The sequence below is a fragment of the Eleutherodactylus coqui genome, chromosome 4, assembly GCF_035609145.1.
Source record: "Eleutherodactylus coqui strain aEleCoq1 chromosome 4, aEleCoq1.hap1, whole genome shotgun sequence".
NCBI lineage: Eukaryota > Metazoa > Chordata > Amphibia > Anura > Eleutherodactylidae > Eleutherodactylus > Eleutherodactylus coqui.
Genome location: NC_089840.1, coordinates 93894791 through 93904008, shown reverse-complemented (window position 1 = coordinate 93904008; position 9218 = coordinate 93894791). Strand labels below are relative to the sequence as shown.

At 41.8% G+C, this 9218-nt stretch overlaps 1 protein-coding gene across 2 annotated transcripts in view; it reads left to right on the top strand.

Moving 5' to 3' along the window:
- Positions 1-5614: 5614 nt before the first annotated feature.
- The window catches only part of LOC136625570 (interleukin-5 receptor subunit alpha-like), an 84929-nt gene continuing 81325 nt past the window's right edge, over positions 5615-9218 (top strand). The window contains exon 1 of one of the 2 annotated variants that reach the window (XM_066599861.1): positions 5615-5770. The gene's annotated coding sequence lies outside the window, so the exon portion shown is untranslated. Of the gene's footprint in view, positions 5771-7138; positions 7255-9218 lie in introns of those variants that run through there. The other variant, XM_066599862.1, reaches the window with a different exon arrangement.

Below are 9218 nucleotides of genomic sequence, written 5' to 3'. Positions count from 1 at the left end.
CCACCTCCAGAAAGTGCTGCCTCTGATTGGCTGAGCTCTGTGACCAATCAGAGGCACAGCTCAGCCATTCACTGAACCACAATCTTCTCTGTATGTTTTCAGTGGGGCCGGCACTGCTGCCGCGAGCCTCATTGACAACAAGGTGAAGCCCCTAGATGTGAGCGCATCCAGGGGTTTCACATCCAAAGAATCCCCTGCTGCAGCTGTCACAGCCACAGCAAGGGATAGTGATCCTCTCCCATTGCTTTCAATGGGGCCGCTCTATATGTGCGAATTCGAGGATCGTGTGCGAATTGCGAAACGTTGTCCTACTTTTGGTAGGTGCGAATTTTATTTGCATGTAAGAAATGGACATGTGACTTTTTTAATTGAAAAGCATTGGTTCTAATAGATGAAAATCTAAAACGCAATCTGACTGGTCTGACTGAGCCCTAAGTCAGTTTTGCTTGATGTCACGCTATTGTTATTTGTGACAAATTTATCAAATGTCAGATGCTGCTGATAAATAAAACACTTATAATATTAGGGCTACAAAAATAGAGCGTTTTTATGCCAATCAGGTACTAGAGCAAGAGTGTGAAAATTTTGCAACTTTTTAAAAAGTCACATTTACTAAAACTGTCTAAAAACCTTACTCCACTCAAACTCTGCCTCCTTTTCTAGACACCTTGGAAAAGTGGAGTGAAAAGCATATAACAGCAAAAGGCTGCAACATTTTTTAGCACAGCTGTACTTGAGCAAAAGCTTTTAGACTTTTTGCCAACAGAAAACTACTGCCCAGACTTGATAACCCCCCCCCCCTCCTTTGAGTCCGTCCACAATGATATTCATATAACAACAGTTATATGATATGAGTTATGTTATAGAAAAGGTTCATATACACTAAATGTATAATCAGAAAATGATCTATTATTAAAATATTACATATTAAAAACACTTTTTTTAAAGAAAACTTTTGTTGGTGTTTTATTTCTAATGAGCTCAAGTGTCAGCTTTGCAATATTACTATGATCACTTGTTCCCATGTAGAATCCATTTGTTGGCAGCACATCTCCCTATTTACACAGACAGATGTGCAGTCAAAATATGAACATCTTTATGTTTGCATAAAAGATATGATTAGCCAAGGAATAAGCTTGCTTATTGACTCGCCGATTGATTGTGTGCACTTTTACACAAGCCAGTGATAGAGGAAACAAACTTTTGAGCCAATGTTTGTGATTGATCATTGGCTTGTGCATAAGGACCTTCCAGTGCTGTCTTGACTGACGGTGGTCCGATGATCAGCTAATTGGTGGGGATTCCAAGTGGCGAACAATCCCTTTAACATAGGGTCAGCAGAGGACAGTGGAGTTCATGACAGATGTTGGCTCTGCTGGACGAATAAATAAGAAGAGATAACAGCATTAAACACTGTACATGGGGATAAGGCCACATTTGCATCTCTCTTGTCACTCCAAGATCTCCAGGGAAGGATACTACATTACATTACTTCCTGTAGACTATAATATAATCTATGATCTCTCACTGTTAATTAACTCACATTCATTGCAGTAGCCATAAAAGTACACACTGTGGGATATTGTTACTTAGACTATGCATCAGTCTAAGCAAGGTTTGCGCTGACATAAAGGCAGTTGGTCCAAGATATCTTGTGCTTTCATAAGTTTGTCCAAGCGGACAATTTGTCCAATTTCAATTTGATCTATGTAGGATTATGTCAAACCTATATTTTATCCACTTAGCATTGGAAACGCCAAACTGATTCTGAGCCACTTGTTGTAGCTCCTTAGTGACCAAGCCTATTTGTGGCTTAATGACCAGGCTAAATTTTAGAAATCTGACGTGTCAATTTAGCATAAAATAACTGTGCAAATTCTGACATTGTTTTTTCGATACATATTGTACTTCATTTAGGTGGTATAATTTGTATGAAGACTCCGCTGTGGAATCCCCCTCAAGCACTGAGGGGGAGGGGATTCCGCCACGGTCTTCCTTGCCTCTACTTCAGCACCACGTGATGCAGACTCAGAGGCAGGGAAGCCGCTGCCGATTTTGGGAGGAGGACCCATGATGATATCACCGTCATGTGATCAGTTAAAACTTTTTGAAATTACAACTTTTTTACTACTACATTAGGTCAAGAGGTGCCGATGTCCGAAGTCATGCTTCGGACAGTGATTTCATATAGACTATATGTTCGAAAGGAGAACACGTTTCTTTTTTTAAGTATGGCATAAAGTATCAATGGTCGAAATGTCAAATGTCTTACTGGATGAGGAAAGCAATGGACATAATCTACGGATTGGACGAAAAAAATTGGATGAAATGTCCTGAAACCGTAAATATTAAGATACATTTCTCCCATTATTCAGGCTGTCTGTGGGTCAAATCTAAAATCTATGCCAGCTATAAACTGATGTAAATTACAACTATAATTTCTACCAGTTTTTGTTTTAAATCTGATGTGTTGTGAGCAGTTTTACTCCCTAATGCTAAGTCAATTTTTTTTAAGTGTCAGGGTTTGCGTAATTCTTCAAAAAGCTTGCCATAAAATTGCAATGTTTTAACATAGTGTGCCTCAAATATGGCCACCCCAGGTGAGATTAAACAAATACCTTTATAATGAAGGACAAAGTAGTACACAATATTTATCTTCTACTTATTCAAATCTAATGAGTGAAACTCCTATAACATGAAATACATTCCCATCGAAAGCGAAGGGCAAGGGCATATTTATTTTATAGATTTTCCTACTCAGGAATTCCATCGATAGAAAATCTCTCAAAAGACAAAGTCTAGTTTTGTACTCTAAACAAAAATGCTTCACAGAGCTCCATCGATTTGTTATGGATGTTCTATTATGCTTGATATTCCATGCAGGTATGTAGCAGGTAAAACACTGGCAACTTGTCTCAAGAGCACTATTCAGCAAACAGAAGAGCTTGGTACAAGCTTTCAACTTGAAAGTATTAGAAATCATAAGCTCTTCACTGCGCTTTGTACAGAATGCACATATTTAATGGCCTGCACAGGGTCCATTATGTAATATGTGTGACAAAGAAAAATCATAATTGGTTGCAATGAAGCTTTCAAGGCTATTCGCCAGCCTACGGTAAATGTGGGCAGTTGAAGAAAATTTCAACAGAAAATATTGACTAGTTCAAGTCCAAACTTCAAGCGCAGAGCTTATGTACCAGGATGACTTTTTGTTTGGTTGTGAAGATACAATGACATATACATGTCAGCATTTTGTGCAGCGTACACCGATAAACAGAACTTGTAGTATGATGTGCATTATACACATAAAGTAAGAGTGGCACGTGAAAAGTAGAGGAAAACTCTCAATTTTAGATGTTCCTGAACTAAAACTGTATTACTTTGGGTTCATTTTGTTTTTTCCCCCCAAAGTATATTAGTAAGGATGAGCGAGCATACTCGCTAAAGCACTACTCGTCCGAGTAATGTGCTTTAGCTGAGTATCTCCCCGCTCGTCCTTAAAGATTCGGGGGCCACCGCGGAGCGGGGAGCTGCGGGGGAGAGCGGGGAGGAATGGAGGGGAGATCTCTCTCTCCCTCTCTCCCCCGCTCCCCGCCGCAACTCACCTGTCAGCCGCGGCGCTCCCCGAATCTTCAGGGACGAGCAGGGAGATACTCGGCTAAAGCACATTACTCGAGCTAGTAGTGCTTTAGCGAGTATACTCGCTCATCCCTATATATTAGTAATGCTGATGCCAGCTGCAGCATTTTACCGGTATTTGTAAAAACTGGCTCTTTCGGGACAGACTGCGTATGGCTGCGAGTCCACTGCACATACCTGCATATAACTTGGACAGGTTATTCCCCACTCTGTTTTAGAGCAGGGCTGTGTATGAAAACGCTGCCCATATGCAATAATGTATTGTGTATGGACAGCACTTTATGAGCTGCCTATACCAATGCATAGGGCTTATGTTGCATAGTACACAGATAAATAGAGCATGCTGCAATCTATTTCTCGTGCATATCTACACGCAGTGTCTACATGCACATATGCATGGATCAATGAAAGTCCATTGACTTGCATTGACTCCATTTACCGCGTATCAGGTGGCCATGTAAAGCATGCATAATATGTGGGGAAAACACTGTTGTGGGCATGACCTCTGAGTTACTGAACTTCATTATGGGTCATGAACAGTAAAAGTCTCAGAAAAGCCCTTTAACTTATCCACTGTGAGCTATTCAACAGAGTCATGGTTGGTCTCAAGAATTTGCCACCTGCATGGTTGCACAGGGAGCAACAGCTGTCCCTATTGATTGGGGGGCACCACCAATTGCCATTGCAGCACTTGAGGTTTGTGACCCCCACGCATCTTAATATTAATTGTACTGTAGTATTGTTTAGACATTGCACACTTATTGTATATAGATACCATTTTCCCCAATAATAAGACCTACCCCGATAATAAGCCCTAACCTGGTTTTCACACGAGGCTTGAAATATAAGCCCTTCCCTAAAAAAGTAAGCCCTAGCTAACCTACTTGAAAAAAAAAGTCAATACTCACATGGTCCACGGCGTCCTGGTGCCTCGCAATGGCCTCCGTCTGAGATGCGGCAAGCTGCAGTGTCTTCCGTGCTGGCATATCAGTTTCTTTCTGGTTATGGGGCTTTGAATACCCCGCCTCCAGCAAAGCGAGTGCTGTGATTGAATTGAGTGCCAGCAAATCACAGCCGGTTCTCAATCATTCATAGCCATCGGGAGGCATCCGGACACCGCAGATCAGGTGAGTATAACCCCCCACCCCACCCCCTCAAAAAAAATAAGACATCGTGCCTCTTTTGGCGCAAAACTTAATATAAAACGGTGTCTTATTTTGGGGGAAACATTATATATATATAGGGAAATAAGCAAATGATCATGCCCTGCATGTGCAAAAAGTACATTACAATGTGCCAATATGCGTGCAAATCAACCTCGCTTATAGCGCCAATACATTGTGCCGAGGCATAGGCATTTGCGCAAGATGCTCATGTGAAGGTGCTCTAAGGGTACATCCACATACTCTTAGGGTACATCCACATACATCCTCCTGTCAGCAGTGTACAATCTTCAATAAATCCACAGCAAAATCCACAAGGTACACGTTGATTTGCCATGGATTTTAGAGTTGATTTGCTGCAGATTTTACCCACTCATTTGATAGGGTGAAATCCACAATGGAAATTCGTAATACAAATTAACCCGCGGTGGATTTAAAATCTGCTAGAGGTCAATTTACATTGTGGAGTTTTTTTTCCACAATGTGTGGATGAGATCTGTTGAGATCTCATTCATTTGGCCTCTGTAGATTTTCCATCTGTGATTAAAACTATGGAGCATATATGCTGTGTGTGAACATTTCCTTATAAAACCAAAACCCCAAACCTCCTGCAGTTCCTTACTTCACGCTATGATTACTTCAAAAATCTGAATTCACAGAATGTCAGGTAAGTCTATATTTGTTCTATGACATCCACATAACCATCTCCCCATAATGTGTACGTTCCTATGTCTGACACATTTCCTTTCTGCTTACTTCCTCGTTTTCTGTTTTAGTCTGAATTGCACAAGCCTTTCTTAAGGAACTAAGAATTTGTGCGCAATCATTAGTTAACAGCTTTGTGTTGTCCAAATGTACATCATAGATATACAGAAGTAACAGAACATGTCTGAAGTCCAGTGCTGCTTGTTGAATTTAATTCAAGTTTTCGAGATGGGATGCCTGGAATACTGTGTATGAAATAAAGGGTAAGCAAAGGATACTGTATCTCATGTAGAAGTAATATGATACTGTGGATGCTTAAAAGTTCTTAGTATTTCGCAATACTTTACAAATTGTTCATAAATACGTTTTCCCTTGTTGTAAATATATTAATATCTTATAATGAATATTGTATGATAAGTAGACCTAAACAACTGAATGATTCAGGAACTTTGGTGGATTATAGTATTAAATGATAACGATGACCCGTGCAACAGGCATGTATTATATTATGTGATCATTCATTTAATTACCTCAAGCACAAGGGCCATAAAAGAAGTGCCATAAATTGCTGTTTTCCCTGGATTTCTGGATGAAATATTTATTTTATTAGATTTTTTTTTCTTCTGAAAAATAATTGTATTATCTTTTTAGAGACTTTGTCCCATCTGAACCAACTTTTTTTTAGAATGAAGCCACTCCAGCGACCAACATAGATTAATTTATAGCTTCTGGAAACAAATTGTTAATGACTGGGGGAAGCTCTGTTTTCTACTTATTTTAATAAATGTGTGGGCAACCCTACAATATATAATACCTGATCACGTTGTGTCAGTGCAATAGGAGGTGCTACTTACAGTGGCTTTTCACTCCAAGTCACAGAGAGGGGTCCAGAGCTGGGGAATCCCTCTTTGACATTCATATGTCCAGATGGAACAACCACTTTAAATTATCACTCAAGCATTTCCTTAAAGATGTTAATTCTTAAAATTAGTTTCTCTGTGTCTTGGATAGCTTTTTGCATCTGACAGTGTAGCTACACAAGATACAAACAGTTTTAGTAATTATAATTTTTGATCCACTAGCTATAAAAATTAAAAGGTTTGGTCACTTTAGGAAAACTAAAAGCATTGGAAACATAATTTCATTACACTTACTAATATGTTTCTATCAGAAGTTCTGAATAGAGATGAGCTAGTACTCGAGCGAGTAGTGCCTTATGCGAGTACCTGCCCGCTCGTCTCAAAAGATTCGGGTGCCGGCGGGGGAGAGCGGTGAGTTGCGGGAGTGAGCAGGGGGTAGCGGAGGGAGGGGGGGAGAGAGAGATCTCCCCCCCCCCCCCCCCCCCGTTCCTCCCCTCTCTTCCCCGCTGCTCCCCGCCCCCCGTCGGCACCCGAATCTTTTGAGACAAGTGGGCAGGTACTCGCATAAGGCACTACTCGTTTGAGTAGTTTGCCTTAGCGATAAGTACGCTCACTCATCTCTAGTTCTGAACCATTTGTGCACTTTTAGAAAACACATCACTCTACGTGCCTTATTGTAACACACTGCATCTTGGAAACTACTGTGGAGGAGGCATAATGTGTTGCAATGGAGGATGCAGAATAATGTGTTTGATCACGTGCTGCTCCATTAGAGGGAATATGATGGATGGAAACAGCTTGTGGTCAGAAAATATGTCTATCATAACAAGGGCGCATGGCTTCTGAATGAGTGAAAACGGCACAGAAATTATGTTAAAGGCAGACTGGTAAGTTTATTAAAATCATGTTTCCATTGCAGGTGGGTTTTTTTTAAGTGGACAACCCCTTTAAAGGGAGTCTGGACAGTGTGTTCAGCTGACAAACTGCAGGCTTTGTGCTATAGAGCAAGAGGAGCTCAGCAGATTGATATATAGTTTTATTGGGCAATTCACAGAGCAGCAGTGAAGAATCTATCTAATAGGATATCACTGAGGAGCCTTCTAAAATATAACTTTTATTAAAGTAAAATCTAAAAAAAAGGGGGGAAAAGAAGCACCAGCCTATATAAACCCCAGATAATAAACAAAAAAAATAAAATAAACAAAAAACATAAAAAGCAATGGAGAATTATTTCTAAAGGCACTTGTAAATGGTCAGCTAGTAAACCGGGTTCGCCCAGTAGTAGGTTCCAGAAAGAAGATATTAAAAATAATTAGTCATAAAGGGTCATAGAACAAGTAAGGAGGATGATGACTTACTCACACCACCCTCATGCATCCAATCGGCCCCTTATGTAAAAAGTATGCCCAAAATCAGAAAATGAACTGTCAGAGAGATCTCTGCACCCCTAATGGGGTATTGAAGTGAAGAAATTGGATGACTATTGATATTCTACTACAGTTGATATAGTGGAAAGAGCCAGGAATGGAAAAGGCACAGGGCATTTACAAATCCATAAGTGTTATAGTATGTCTGAATGATCTCCATCATTGTTGCCAGTTTACCATTAAAAGTGCTGGCGCCTTTTCAGCTTTTATTTTCTTTGATTTATCATTTATATTTAGAGATGAGCGAGCACCAAAATGCTCGGGTGCTCGTTACTCGGGACGAAATTTTCGCGATGCTCGAGGGTTCGTTTCGATTAACGAACCCCATTGAAGTCAATGGGCGACCCGAGCATTTTTGTATATCGCCGATGCTCGGTAAGGTTTCCATTTGTGAAAATCTGGGCAATTCAAGAAAGTGATGGGAACGACACAGCAACGGATAGGGCAGGCGAGGGGCTACATGTTGGGCTGCATCTCAAGTTCCCAGGTCCCACTATTAAGCCACAATAGCGGCAAGAGTGCCCCCCCTCCCAACAATTTTTACTTCTGAAAAGCCCTCATTAGCAATGCATACCTTAGCTAAGCACCACACTACCTCCAACAAAGCACAATCACTGCCTGCATGACACTCCGCTGCCACTTCTCCTGGGTTACATGCTGCCCCCCCCCCCCCGCACGATCCAGTGTCCACAGGGCACACCAAAGTGTCCCTACACAGCCTTCAGCTGCCCTCATGCCACACCACCCTCATGTCTATTTATAAGTGCGTCTGCCATGAGGAGGAACCGCAGGCACACACTGCAGAGGGTTGGCATGGCTAGGCAGCGACCCTCTTTAAAAGGGGCGGGGCGATAGCCCACAATGCTGTACAGAAGCAATGAGAAATATTATCCTGTGCCACCGCCATCAGGAGCTGCACACGTGGGTATAGCAATGGGGAACCTATGTGCCACACACTATTCATTCTGTCAAGGTGTCTGCATGCCCCAGTCAGACCGCGGTTTTTTATAAATAGTCACAGGCAGGTACAACTCCGCAATGGGAATTCCGTGTGCACCCACAGCATGGGTGGCTCCCTGGAACCCACCGGCTGTACATAAATGTATCCCATTGCAGTGCCCTGGACAGCAGAGCTAACGTCAGATTAAATGCAGGTGGGCTTCGGCCCACACTGCATGCCCCAACCTGACCGGGGTTTTTTATAAATAGACACAGGCAGGTACAACTCCCTATTGTAAAGTCCCTGTGGACCGACAGCATGGGTGGGTGCCAGGAAGCCACCGGCGGTACATAAATATATCCCATTGCAGTGCCCAGCACAGCTGAGGTAATGTCATGTTTAATGCAGGTGGGCTTCGGCCCACACTGCATGCCCCAGTCAGACTGGGGTTCTTTAGAAGTGGACACATGCAGTTACAACTCCG